General features: G+C 37.7%; 1 pseudogene; it reads left to right on the top strand.

Moving 5' to 3' along the window:
- The first annotated feature begins 9,510 nt into the window (after positions 1 to 9,510).
- LOC131651059 (uncharacterized) lies at positions 9,511 to 11,155 on the top strand (annotated as a pseudogene).
- The last annotated feature ends 4,182 nt before the right edge of the window (positions 11,156 to 15,337 follow it).

Below are 15,337 nucleotides of genomic sequence, written 5' to 3' on the forward strand. Positions count from 1 at the left end.
AAGTTGTTGAGTAGAATGTAGTATATGTTGCTATTAAGTAGTATAAATAAGACTTATAATAATAGTCGGTATGAGTAAGCGTTGTGTCGAGTTGTTGTTGTTATGTTCTTTCTAGTATGTTATTATTGAACATGATATAGTTGAATACGTTGTTAGTAAGTTGTTGGGAATATGTTGTCGTTGTTGAACAAGTTGTTATTACTATGTTGAAATGTTGTTGTTATACGTTGCTGTTGAATTGTCGTTGATTACGTTGATGATGTTGTAGGCCTATGGCCAATGTTGGATAAGTTGAAAATTGATTATGTTGTTCACCGTTGTTATTGTCCCGACTTGTGGGCATGTTTAAGTTGTAGGTCGTATGACCAATGTTGGATTAAGTTGATGCATCTATTGCATGTTCAAGTTGTTGTTTACGTTGTTTTTGTTGTTGTTGTTGTTTCATTGTTGTTGTTATGACGTTGTGGTTGTTGTCGCATGCATACATTTGCATTGTTTACGTTGGCCGAGATGGCACCTGATTACGTTGGCCTTGACGGCACCCTGTTTACGTTGTTGAAATGCCTCGATAACCTGGCATATGTTTACGTTGGGAGTTTTACTCCAAATGGTACCACATGCATTTGCATAGTTGAGTCACATTCGATTTGTATGTCTGAGCTGTTGTTGATGTTTAAGTTATTACCGTTGTTGTTGTTGTTGATGTTTAAGTTGTTACCGTTGTTGTTGTTGTCGATGTTTAAGTTGTTATCGTGTTATTGTTGTTGTTGCTATTTGATAAATTGTCGTTTGATATAAGTTGATGTGGTCATAAGTTGCTTTTGTGATTAAGTTATTGTTGGTTATAAGTTATGATTGCCATTAAGTTGTTATTGTTGTTAAGTTGTCATTATTGTTAAGTTGTTGTTGTGATTAAGTTGTTGTTACTAAGTTGTTGTTATTAAGTTATTATTAAGTTGTTGTTACTAAGTTGTTGTTATTAAGTTGTTGTTATTAAGTTGTTGTTACTAAGTTGTTGTTATTAAGTTGTTGTTATTAAGTTGTTGTTATTAAGTTGTTGTTACTAAGTTGTTGTTGCTAGTAAGTTGTATTGATTTAAGTCGCTTACTCGTTGTTGTATAATTGCTATGTAAAGTGGTAGAATTTGTATAATCCTAATCTAATATACTGTTTATCATACACCTGTTTATATTGTATGATATCTCACCCCTTCTGTAATGATGTTACCTATTATGGGTAATTGAGAAGGTACTCAAGAATAGTTGTGGAAGCGAAGTAACTTTATGAAGTCTTTAGTTGCTGTTAGTCGATTGGTGTCTTGCTCTGATACGTAGCACTCGGGATGGGATTATGATTGTTTATGTCGGTCATGTTGTTGTTATTATAAGACGATGAATAGTTTTTATTATTTGTTGTTGAAATTGTTTCTAATTGTAGTTATTACAATAATTCTTGAATAATTATAAATTGAAGTTTTGATTTTAGTTGGATAAAGTTGTATATGATTTATAAGTTGTGAACGCCGAATGCTATGTATCATAATAAAAGCAAATATAGGTTGGTTGTTTGTTGGAATAAGTTGAGAATGTAATGCCTCATGTTTAATGTTTGAAATTTCCGCATTCTGATTTAAATATAATGTTGGGTAGATTTGGGGTGTTACACAAAGAATCTGAATGAAGTTTCTCTGGAAGAGCTTATCAGTGCCTTGAGAAGTCATGAAATAGAGCTGGACGCAAATGAGCCTCAAAAGAAAGGTAAGTCTATTGCATTAAAATCTAATATCAAGAAATGCACTAACGCTTTTCAGGCCAGAGAAGAAGATCCTGAAGAATCAGAATCTGAAGAAGAAGATGAACTGTCCCTGATCTCCAGAAGGCTAAATCAACTCTGGAAGACCAAGCAAAGGAAGTTCAGAGGCTTCAGAAGTTCAAAGAAATTTGAACGTGGAGAATCTTCTGATGACAGGAGATTTGACAAGAAGAAGGTCATGTGCTATGAATGCAATGAGCCTGGACACTACAAGAATGAATGTCCAAATCTTCAGAAGGAAAATCCCAAGAAGAAGTTTCATAAGAAGAAAAGTCTTATGGCAACCTGGGATGAGTCAGAAGATGATTCAGACTCTGAAGATGAGCAGGCCAACTGTGCGCTGATGGCGACAGAAGATGACGGATCAGAATCTACATCAGAATCAGATTCTGAAGAGGTATTTTCTGAACTTACTAGAGATGAGTTAGTTTCCGGTCTAACTGAACTACTGGAACTCAAGTCTCAGATTAGTCTCAAATACAAAAAGCTGAAAAAGCAATTTGAATTTGAAACAAAGAAGCTTGAGTTAGAGAATTCTGAATTAAAAGAAAAACTTTTAAAATTATCCAATAATGTTGGATCCCCTTCTGATTCAGAAAAATCCACTCCTAGTCTAAACCATATTCTGAAAGAATATGATTTAAGTTTCAGGAAGTTCTTATCTAGAAGTATTGGCAGAAGTCAGCTAGCTTCTATGATATATGCTGTGTCTGGAAACAAAAGAGTAGGCATTGGTTTTGAGGGTGAAACCCCATACAAACTTGAACCTGTTGATGAAATGAAAATCACATACAAGCCATTGTATGATCAGTTCAAGTATGGCCACTCCCATGATATTAGGCACACTTCACATGCTCAAAGTTTTCACATAACACACACCAAAAAGCATGTGACACAACCTAGGAAATATCATGAAACTCACATTAAGAATTATCATGCTGTTCCTCCTTCTGCTTACAATGTTAAACCTAAGTTCAATCAGAACTTGAGAAAATCTAACAAGAAAGGACCCAAGAAAATGTGGGTACCTAAGGATAAGATTATTCCTATTGCAGATATCCTTGACTGCAAAAAGGACAAAGCACAACATGTCATGGTACCTGGACTCTGGATGCTCGCGACACATGACAGGAAGAAGGTCTATGTTCCAAGACCTGGTGCTTAAGTCTGGAGGAGAAGTCAGGTTTGGAGGAGATCAGAAGGGCAAGATAATTGGCTCTGGAACTATAAAGTATGGTAACTCTCCTTCCATTTCTAATGTACTTCTTGTAGAAGGATTAACACATAACCTCTTATCTATCAGTCAATTGAGTGACAATGGTTATGATATAATCTTTAATCAAGAGTCTTGCAAGGCTGTAAATCAGAAGGATGGCTCAATCCTATTTACAGGCAAGAGGAAGAACAACATTTATAAGACAGATCTGCAAGATCTTATGAGTCAGAAGGTGACTTGTCTTATGTCTGTTTCTGAAGAGCAGTGGGTCTGGCACAGAAGATTAGGTCATGCTAGTTTGAGAAAGATTTCTCAGATTAACAAACTGAATCTGGTCAGAGGACTCCCTAATCTGAAATTCAAATCAGATGCTCTTTGTGAAGCATGTCAGAAGGGCAAGTTCTCCAAACCTGCATTCAAGTCCAAGAATGTTGTTTCTACCTCAAGGCCATTAGAACTCTTGCACATTGATCTGTTTGGCCCAGTCAAAACAGCATCTGTCAGAGGGAAGAAATATGGATTAGTCATCGTAGATGATTATAGCCGCTGGACATGGGTAAAATTCTTGAAACACAAGGATGAGACTCATTCAGTGTTCTTTGATTTCTGCATTCAGATTCAATCTGAAAAAGAGTGTAAAATCATAAAGGTCAGAAGTGATCATGGTGGTGAATTTGAGAACAGATCCTTTGAAGAATTCTTCAAAGAAAATGGTATTGCCCATGATTTCTCTTGTCCTAGAACTCCACAGCAAAATGGGGTTGTAGAACGAAAGAATAGGACTCTGCAAGAAATGGCCAGAACCATGATCAATGAAACCAATATGGCTAAGCATTTCTGGGCAGAAGCAATAAACACTACTTGCTATATTCAGAATAGAATCTCTATCAGACCTATTCTAAATAAGACTCCTTATGAATTGTGGAAGAATAGAAAGCCCAACATTTCATATTTCCATCCTTTTGGATGTGTATGCTTTATTCTGAACACTAAAGATTATCTTGGTAAGTTTGATTCCAAAGCACAGAAATGTTTCCTTCTTGGATATTCTGAACGCTCAAAAGGCTACAGAGTATACAATACTGAAACATTGATTGTAGAAGAATCAATCAATATCAGGTTTGATGATAAGCTTGGTTCTGAAAAACCAAAGCAGTTTGATAATTTTGCAGATTTTGATATTGATATATCAGAAGTTGTTGAGCCAAGAAGCAACGCATCAGAAGCAGAGCTTCTTAGAAGCAAAGAATCTGAAGATCAAGTATCAGCTTCTCTGGAGGATCTTAGCATTTCTGAAGAACCATCTGTCAGAAGATCATCCAGACTCATCTCTGGTCATTCAGAAGATGTCATTCTTGGAAAGAAGGATGATCCAATCAGAACAAGAGCATTCCTTAAGAACAATGCAGATTGTCAATTAGGTCTTGTATCTTTGATCGAGCCAACTTCTGCTGATCATGCTCTAGAAGATCCAGACTGGGTAATTGCTATGCAAGAAGAACTGAATCAGTTTACAAGGAATGATGTTTGGGATCTTGTTCCTAGACCAGATGGATTCAATATAATTGGTACAAAATGGGTCTTCAGAAACAAGCTCAGTGAGAAAGGTGAAGTGGTAAGGAACAAAGCCAGACTGGTGGCTCAGGGTTATAGTCAGCAAGAAGGGATTGATTATACAGAAACCTTTGCACCAGTGGCCAGGTTAGAATCTATTCGTCTATTAATTTCATTTGCCACTCAACATAACACCACTCTTTATCAGATGGATGTCAAGAGTGCCTTCTTAAATGGTTATATAGATGAAGAAGTTTATGTCCATCAACCTCCTGGTTTTGAAGACTCTATGTCTCCTAATCATGTTTTTAAACTTAAGAAATCATTGTATGGATTGAAACAGGCTCCCAGAGCTTGGTATGAACGCTTAAGTTCTTTCCTTCTAGATAATGGTTTCACTAGAGGAAAAGTGGACACTACTCTCTTTTGTAAAACCTTTAAAAGGGATATTTTAATTTGTCAAATATATGTAGATGATATTATTTTTGGAACATCTAATGCTACACTTGGAAAGGAGTTTGCTAAGTCTATGCAGGCTGAGTTTGAAATGAGCATGATGGGAGAACTCAAGTATTTCCTCGGAATACAAATAAATCAAACATCAGAAGGAACGTATGTTCACCAAACCAAGTATGTGAAGGAACTTCTGAAGAAGTTTAATCTTCTAGACTGCAAAGAAGCCAAAACTCCTATGCATCCAACATGCATCCTAGGTAAGGATGAGGTAAGTAAGAAGGTAGATCAGAAGTTATACAGAGGTATGATTGGATCTCTTCTATATTTGACTGCTTCTAGACCTGACATTCTGTTCAGTGTTTGTTTGTGTGCTAGATTCCAATCAGATCCTAGAGAATCTCATTTAACTGCTGTTAAGAGAATTCTAAGGTATCTGAAAGGTACTACTAATGTTGGCTTAGTTTACAGAAAATCTAAAGAATACAACTTAGTAGGATTCTGCGATGCTGACTATGCTGGAGACAGAATTGAAAGAAAAAGTACTTCAGGAAGTTGCCAATTTCTTGGAAGTCATTTGATCTCTTGGTATAGCAAGAAGCAAGCAACTATTGCTCTATCAACAACAGAAGCAGAATATGTCGCTGCTGCTGGTTGTAGCACACAGATGCTCTGGATGAAGAGTCAGTTAGAAGATTATCAGATATTTGAGAGTAACATTCCTATATTCTGTGATAATACTTCTGCTATATGTTTATCTAAGAACCCTATTCTTCATTCAAAAGCTAAACATATTGAGATAAAACATCATTTCATAAGGGACTATGTTCAGAAGGGTGTTATATCTTTAAACTTTGTTGATACAGACCATCAATGGGCTGATATCTTTATAAAACCCCTGGCTGAAGATAGGTTTAAGTTCATTCTGAAGAACATCAGTATGGATTTATGCCCAGAATGAGAAGATGAGAAGTTCTTATGTATGAGTAACTTCTGAAATGAAAATGGATTATTTTTTATATATCAGAAGTTCTGATTAAAATCTTTTAGAAATTATGATTCGGTTATTACTAACGTTTCATTGTCTAAGTTGATTCAGAACCTCTTTTAAAGCAAAACAGCTGTTACGTTTTTATCTCGGGATGGTAAACCTGTCGTTACTATTCATGGATAAACGTGCGTGCAGTTGAAGGGATGCCGACCATAGGTAACTGTGCTAGTCACCTCATTTGTCTTTATTATCTCTCCTCACGTCACGTAACATTAAATGCTAGTCATCATTCGTTTCATTTTATTTCTTTTTAAATACTCTTCAAACACTTCTCCTTCCCTCTCATATTTTCTCTATTCACTCTATCTTTTTGCATTCATATCAAACCCTACCTGTTCAGTTTCTGCAAATCCATCATGAACTCTTCATCAAGCCCAGGAAATCATGAAAATGATCAAAACAACAAAAGAAAAGCTGTTGAAACATCACCTTCCAAACCCAAAAAGATCAAAATCACCTATGATCCTCTCAAGGTGAATCCTTTCGAAGCAATGTTGTCTGGAAACTATTCTAGACGTGTGTTTCATCCCCCTGGTGAAAGCCCTCCATCATCTCCATCTTCTTCCTCATCTTTCGACCTTCAAGACTCGGCTTCCTCTTCATCTAACCTTTCCTCTCCCTTAATCTCTTCTGAAGAAATCTCTTCATCTTCACCCGCTGAGAATGTTGTCTCTGGTAAAGATGGTGGAAGATCTGCATCAGGACCAAGTCTCCCTGATCCCTCGCCTGAAAGCCCAAGAAGCAGTCAATGAGGCGTTTCACTCCTTCATGGCATGCTGGCACAGACGTTGTCTTAGCTAGGGTCCTAGGATTTGGTCTTAGTAGTTTTATTTTCCTTGTTGCATCTGTTTGTTAAACATCTTCTTGTAATCCTTTTTTGATTATCAATGAAAAAGTTTCTTTGCTTTTACATTCCAGTGACTCTATTTGTCGTTTTATACATCTGAATCGTTTTGAATTATTCTTTTTGATGTTATGACAAAAAGGGGGAGAAAGATAAATGATAAATGATTTGATTAAATCTATCAGTTGCTGGGTAAAGCTCCCACACATTTACTAACAAGAACTGCAAGTTCTATATGGTTTAAGTGTTTTGCAGGTATACTGAAGAGAATCTTCAAAGCAAACACAAGAAGCAAAACCATGGAAACTGAAGCAAGCTGAGTGCTGTCAAGCTTCAGAAAATCAGAAGCAAGAAAGAAGAATGAATCAGAAGCACTGATAATAGAATTTGATCTATATTTGTCTATTTGTTCTGACAAAATTCTATTTGCTCTGATACATATAATGTTATGGCTCTGATACATTATTTGCTCTGATACATTATTTCAGCCTATATGGCTCTGATTCATATAATGTGTTCAAACATACATTTTATGTTCTAACTCGTTCATGCTGACTTTTGTCGTTTAGTTTTTGTTCTGTAACATTTCAGGATGTAGAGATGCTCAGATGATGCTCTGGTACATTCAACAATGTTCTGATACAAATCTAGCATGAAGTGATGTTGGTAGAAATTCAAAGCTCTGAAGCTATCCGAGGGAAGCAGAAATCAGAAGCTGCGAATGTTCTAAAAGATCCAGAAAACTCAAGTTCTGAAGCTGTCCCGAATGGAAGCAGAAATCAGAAGCTGTGAATGTTCAGAAGATCAAAGAAATTCAAGTTCTGAAGCTGTCCTGAATGGAAGCAGAAATCAGAAGCTGTGAATGTTCAGAAGATCAAAGAAATTCAAGTTCTGAAGCTGTCCTAGATGGAAGCAGGAATCAGAAGCTGTGAGTGTTCTAGGGATCTAAGGAAATTCTAGTTCTGAAGCTGTCCTATGGAAGCAGAAGTCAGAAGCTATGAATTCTCTAAAGACAGAAGCTTATATGATCGTCTCTACCGAAATAATCAGGGAAGTCTTTTATTAAAGTTCTTCGAGTATTTATTTCAGGGGGAGATTATTTATCTCAGGGGGAGATTGTTAATCTCAGGGGGAGACATATTCATATGCTTATGCTATAGCTGTGTAATTTGTCTTTTGCCGACTGTTCTTTCTGATCGCAAATTCATATCATTTATATATGTTTTTGTCATCATCAAAAAGGGGGAGATTGTTAGAACAAGATTTGTTCTGATCAATTATCTTAGTTTTGATGATAACAATAATATGAATTTTGCTTAAGATAATATGGTACTCTAATCCAATGCAATTTCCCTTTCAGGAAATATATATAAAGAGTACGCATAATTCAGCGCTCAGAAGCTTTGTCTCAAAGGGTTCAGCATGCAACATCAGAACATGGTCTGGCAAGACATCAGAAGATGGTCGAAGCAGAATCAGAACATGGGTCTATGGAAGCATCAGAAGAACAAGAGATCAAAAGCACTGAAGCTCAGAAGATGGTATCACGCTCAGAAGCACTTCAAGGTCAGAAGATCAGAAGATGCTATGCACCAAGCTGTTTGACTCTGATGATATTCAAATGTTGTATTCACAAACATCAGATCAGAAGAAAGTACAAGTGGCAAGCTACGCTGACTGACAAAAGGAACGTTAAAAGCTATTAAAGGCTACGTCAGTAGACACAGCGTGAACAAGGCTCGAGGTAGTTGACAAAAGCGTATAACATTAAATGCGATGCTGTACGGAACACGCAAAGCATTAAATGCATTCAACGGTCATCTTCTCCAACGCCTATAAATATGAAGTTCTGATGAGAAGCAAGGTTAACAATTCTGAACAAGATTATTCAAAAACACTTGCTGAAACGCTGTTCAAATCAAAACTCAGAATCTTCATCTTCATCAAAGCTCACTACATTGCTGTTGTAATATTTTAGTGAGATTAAGCTTAAACGTTAAGAGAAATATCACAGTTGTGATTATCGCTTTTAAGAAGCATTTGTAAACTCTTAGAATTGATTACATTAAGTTGTAAGGAACTAGAGTGATCGTGTTGATCAGAATACTCTAGGAAGTCTTAGGAGTGAACTAAGCAGATTGTAACTAGAGTGATCGTGTTGATCAGTAGACTCTAGAAAAGTCTTAGAGGGTATCTAAGCAGTTGTTCCTGGAGTGATCAGTGTGTGATCAGAAGACTCTGGAAGACTTAGTTGCTGACTAAGTGGAAAACCATTGTAATCCGTGCGATTAGTGGATTAAATCCTCAGTTGAGGTAAATCATCTCTGCGGGGGTGGACTGGAGTAGTTTAGTTAACAACGAACCAGGATAAAAATATCTGTGCAATTTATTTTTATCTGTCAAGTTTTTAAAGCTACACTTATTCAAACCCCCCCCTTTCTAAGTGTTTTTCTATCCTTCAACATATAGGTCCGGAGCCCCACCAGGTGACGCAAAACACACTCCAAATGAAAGAGGAGACAAAGATCAAAGATTTTCTGAAAAAAGAACATAAACCTCTTTGCGTGGGTCCTGCCTGACATGTCGGGCATTGATCCCGACGTGGTTTGCCATCAATTAGCCATACGGCCTGAAGTAAAGCATGTGATCCAACGAAAAAGAAAGGAAGGTGAAGAGAAAAGAAAGGTTGTTGAGGAGGAAGTCGGGAATCTTTTAGACGCTCACTTCATACGAGAGACGAAATATCCCACATGGTTGGCTAACATGGTGATGGTAAAAAAAAGATCAGGAAAATGGAGAATATGTGTAGACTTCACTGTCATAAATAAAGATTGTCCGAAGGATTCTTATCTACTACCCGACATTGACAGAATCATCGATGGCTCGTCCGATTTCAAATTGTTGAGGTTCATAAACGCGTATTCGGGATATAATCAAATAAGGATGATCCGAGTTGGCGCACCCCAAACCTCTTCCAAGACGAACAGGAAAAACTATTACTACGATGTTATGTCGCTCGGATTGAAGAATGCAAGTGCTACTTACCACCGACTTATGGACACAATTTTCTCAAGTCAGATATAGAGAAACCTAGAAGTATACATTGACGACATGGTCATGAAAATGGAAGATGGTGGTAGTAATCACAACGACTTAGAAGAAACTTAGGCCTCCATCAGGAAGTACAGCATGCGCCTTAACCCAAAAAAATGCTCTTTTAGAGTCTAGGCAGGAAAAATTATGAACTTTATGCTAACTCAAAGGTGCATCAAGGCCAACCCAGATAAATTTCAATCCATCATCAACATGAAAAGCCCCACAATGGTGAAGTAAGTCCATCAACTAGCCGGGAGAATAGTTGCCCTATCAAGATTCATATCCTGATCTGGAGATAGGTCGGTCCATTTCTTTTTGGCACCAAAAAATGTAGAAAAATTCCAATGGATCGAAGACTGTGAAAGGGGAAACAATTATTGGGTAAAGAAACAGGCTTAGGATGGAATCCTCAAACAGGAAAAATTGATGTTGATCCTGCATGGTGGGAAGCTAAAATAAGGGTTAGTGTTGCAAATATTTTAATTTTTAATCAGTGAAAGTTAAGTATGAGAATTTAGATTATCTAAATATTATCTCTTGTTATTGATTACATAGGAGAATGTGAAGTATGCTAAGTTTCAATATCAAGGTTTGGAATTTCGTGATGAATTGGAATTCATATTTGGTGAGATAGTGGCAACTAGTCAATGTGCATGGACGCCGGCTATAGGCGTACCACTATAATCTACTAACCAAAATACTACTACAGATGTGGCACACGAAATTATTGATTCAGATGAAGAATTCAATATTAATGAATTAAGCCCTGTGACAAACACCCAATCCAAAAATAAAAGAAAGATTTCACCAAACATGGGTGAAAAATCAACAAAGAGTAAGGCAAAGCTTGGAACTGCACCAACAATGAGAAATACATTAGAAAGATTAGTTCAAGCAGTCGAAAGTCATAATGAAGTTGAAAAGGCTGAAATTGCAGCAACATCTAATATAAATGGACAACATTCTATTCCAACTTGTGTTGCAATATTAAAAAGTGCAAAGGAAGAAGGACTTTTGAATGGTCAACAATTTAGTTATGCTTAAGGATGAACAAAATAGAGTCCTACTAATATCTTTAAAAGATTCTATGAGCGATTTGATAGAGTGGATTCTATACAAGTATGAGTGAAATCCTCTAGTATTCAGTTTAAGTTTTTAATTTGATGTTTTATGTTTTTATTGACTTTTATGCTTTAAGTTGAAATTTGAGTCTTTAGAGGTATCCTAACGTATTATATCATTTTAGTATTAGTTTACATGTTTCTGCTTAAGATATTTATGCATTTTCACTACTTCAATAATGTTGTGAAAAACGATGTCAAGAACAAAATATAATAGGAATTAGGGAAGGTAAGAAGAACACAAGAATTGGTTATAACTGTTATTCTTTTACTTTCTCTTAAAACGAGATTACAAGTTTACAAGAATAACAAATAACCTCTCTCACCCTAAATTAGGATTTGCAGCTTAGCAATGATGAGAGACTAGTATGCTATTTATAATAAAATCTAACATACTAACTAATGGGTTTTTTTCCACAAGGCCCATTACACAAGCCAACTTAATAAACAAGCTAACTTAACAAATTAGGGTTTAAACACTAAAACCTAATTTAACATGCTAACAACCCTAGCATCTTCGACACAAACATGTGAACAACCTTCGACTTCATGCTTAATCCTGTCGAACCTACCCTTCGACCATACTAGAGTTCAATCCAATATCTCACAAATCTCCACCTTGGACCTAACTCTACAACATCAAGGGAACAAACTAGCTTTCTTCATGCAGCTTTATCAACTGCATACAGTGGAAAAACTTGTAACTCAGCAATGTCTTGGTGATCATATCAGCAGCATTGTCTTCGGTCGAAACCTTCAGCACTTGGACTTCTCCATGCTCGATTACACCTCTGACGAAATGTAGCCTCACATCAATGTGCTTAGTTCGCTCATGATAGGCTGAATTCTTCGACAGGTGTATTTCACTTTGACTATCACATTTAACAGTGATACCTCGACCTTGAAGTTTGAGCTCCTTTCGCAAAACCTTCAAGCCACAATGCTTCTTTCACAACTTCAGTTAGGGCAATATATTCCACTTCAGTGGTTGATAGAGCAACAACCTTCTGAAGTGTTGCTTTCCAACTAACTGCAGTGCCAAACATAGTGAAAACATATCCAGAAATAGATTTTCTGGAATCCATACAACCTGCATAGTCAGAGTCGACATATCCTTCAATTGCTGCTTTACTATCTTCACCCAAGGCTCCACTATAAATTAGGACTCTGTTCAGAGACCCATTTATGTACCTTAAAATCCACTTCAATGCTTGAAAGTGAGCCTTTCCAGGGTTCGCCATGTACCTGCTTATAAGACTTACTGCATATGCTATGTCGGGTCTAGTACAAACCATAGCATACATCAAAGAACCAACTATATTAGCATATGGGATGCTATTCATATAGGCTCTTTCGACATCAGTACCGGGACACTGATCAATACTCAGCTTGAATTGAAGGTTTGTTGGAGTCACAACTGGCTTCGAATTCGACATACCAAACTTTTTGAGAATCTTCCGTAGATATGCCTCTTGAGATAAGCATAACTTCGACTTCTTTCTATCTCTTCGAATGTCAATTCCAAGAATCTTGGAAGCAGCTCCCAGATCCTTCATATCGAACTCCTTATTGAGTTCAGCCTTCACCTTCGTCACATCTTCAACATTGTTGCTTGCTATGAGAATATCATCCACATAAAGCAACAAAATAACAAATGAATTACCAGGTCGAAATCTAAAGTAAACACAGTGGTCGAAGTGACTTCTAATGAAACTTATGTGTGCCATGAACTTGTTGAATCTCCTATTCCACTGTCGAGGAGATTGTTTCAGCCCATACAAAGATCTCTTTAACTTGCACACATAATCTTCCTTCCCCTTTTCGACATACCCTTCAGGTTGCCTCATCAGGATCGTTTCATCTAGATCACCATACAAGAACGCAGTCTTCACATCCATCTGTTCCAGTTCAAGATCGAACTGTGCCACCATGGCAAGCAACATTCGAATGGACCTATGCTTCACAACAGGAGAAAACACATCATTGAAGTCGACACCTTCTTTCTGAGTGAAACCCCTTGCAACTAACCTTGGCTTGTATCTTTTCGACGTCACTCCTTCATTTCCTTCCTTAACTTTGAAAATCCATTTACAGCTGACTAACCTTGCCCAAGCAGGTTTCTTGATCAGTTCCCAAGTATGATTATCATGAAGAGATTTCATCTCATCATCCATGGCCTTCAGCCATTCAGTTTTATTTCGACTCCTCATAACTTCATTGTAGTCTCTGGGTTCTTCGTCTAGAACCTCACTTGTAGAGATTAAGGCATAAGCTATAAGATCTGCATATCCAAGTCTCTGAGGTGGCTTGATGGCTCTTCTCGACCTATCTCTTGACAATAGGTAGTCATCGACAGTTTCCTTAATTTCCTCAGCATCTTCTGCTTCTTTTTCGACTTCATCAGGGATATGCAATTCAGCATCAACATGCTCCACCTCAACAGGAATCTCTACCTGTTCCAGCTCTTCGTCAGATGTTTATGCATTTTGACCAACATCAGTTTTCTTAAAAGCCATTTCAGCTTCATTAAAAACTACATCTCGACTGGTGATACACCTCCTGTGACCTGGCTCTAGGCACCATAGCCTATAAGCTTTGACTCCTTCAGGGTATCCCATGAACATGCATTTCAGAGCTCTAGGTTCGACCTTGTCTTGCCTAATGTGAGCAGAGGCTACGCAGCCAAATACTCTCAGTTTGTCGAGATCTGGTGGATGTCCCGACCAAACTTCTTCAGGTGTCTTCATATCTAACGCTGTCGAAGGACATCTGTTTATCATATATGTTGCTGTCGAAACAGCCTCAGCCCAGAACACCTTCTTTAACCCCGCACTAGTCAACATGCATCTGACTCTCTCCAAAATAGTTCGATTAAACCTTTCAGCCAAACCATTTTGCCGTGGAGTACCTGCAATAGTTTTGTGCCTTGCAATACCAGAGGCAGCACAAAAACTGTCGAATGCCTCATTGCAAAATTCAAGGCCATTGTCGGTTCTCAACCTCTTGACCTTTTTGCCAGTCTGATTTTCAACCAGAGTCTTCCAACTTTTGAAATTCTCAAAAGTTTCATCCTTAGTCTTCTGGATGAATACCCATAATTTTCTAGAATAGTCATCAACTATGGATAGAAAATACCTTGCTCCTGAATGTGATGGACACCTTGCAGGCCCCCAAAGATCAGCATGGATGTAATCAAGGGATCCATGTGTTCTTTGTTTGCCTTTGTTGAACTTCACTCTGCAAGATTTTCCAAGTACACAGGGTTCACAAAACTTCAGCTTTTCGACTTTGTCTCCACCAAGCAGATTTTGTTTCCCTAATTCGACCAGACCCCTTTCACTGGCATGGCCCAATCTCATGTGCCAGATTTCTGTCTTCGACAAAGGTTTCGTGGATGCAACATTTGTCGAACCACTTACAACTTCAGCCTCAAGGGTATACAAGGCTTGTTTCTTCACGCCTCTCAAGACTTCCTTCGAACCCTTCATGACCCTTAGGATACTTTTCTCTCCTTGGAAAACATATCCATTCTTGTCGAATTCACCAAGAGAAAGTAGTTTTCTCTTCAAATCAGGAACATATCTGACTTCAGTCAACAACCTTATTGACTCATCATGGAGCTTGAACCTCACAGATCCAACACCTGCAATCTTGCAAGCCTTGTTGTTTCCCAGCAATACTGATCCACCATCTTGATCACTTAATTCCTCGAACAAGTCTTTGTTTAGAGTCATGTGCCAAGTGCAACCTGAATCCATAATCCACTCTCTTCTCGAGTCACTGCTTAAAACCACAAGAACATCAGATGATTCGAAATCATCTTGAACAATGGCTGCATTGCCATTATCCTTACCTCCATGATCTTTCAGGCGTTCAGGGCACACCTTTCTTACAATGATAGCATCGAATGCCAGATGCTTCGCCACTGTAAGACTTCGATTGGCTTTTGCCTTTCTTCTTGTCAAACTTACCATCCTTTCGTTAGAGTTTTCCTTTAACGGCCAAACCTTCGCCAACAGTCGAAGGTTTATGCTCCTTTCGTTCGTTCAGGTCCTTTGAATATAGGGCTGATTGAACTTCTTCAAAGGTCAGGGACTCCCTTCCATACAGAAGAGTTTCTTTGAAGTGAGCACGTGATAGAGGCAAAGCGCACAATAGTAACAACGCTTGATCTTCATCATCGATCTTTA

This window comes from Vicia villosa, linkage group LG2 (assembly GCF_029867415.1).
Source record: "Vicia villosa cultivar HV-30 ecotype Madison, WI linkage group LG2, Vvil1.0, whole genome shotgun sequence".
NCBI lineage: Eukaryota > Viridiplantae > Streptophyta > Magnoliopsida > Fabales > Fabaceae > Vicia > Vicia villosa.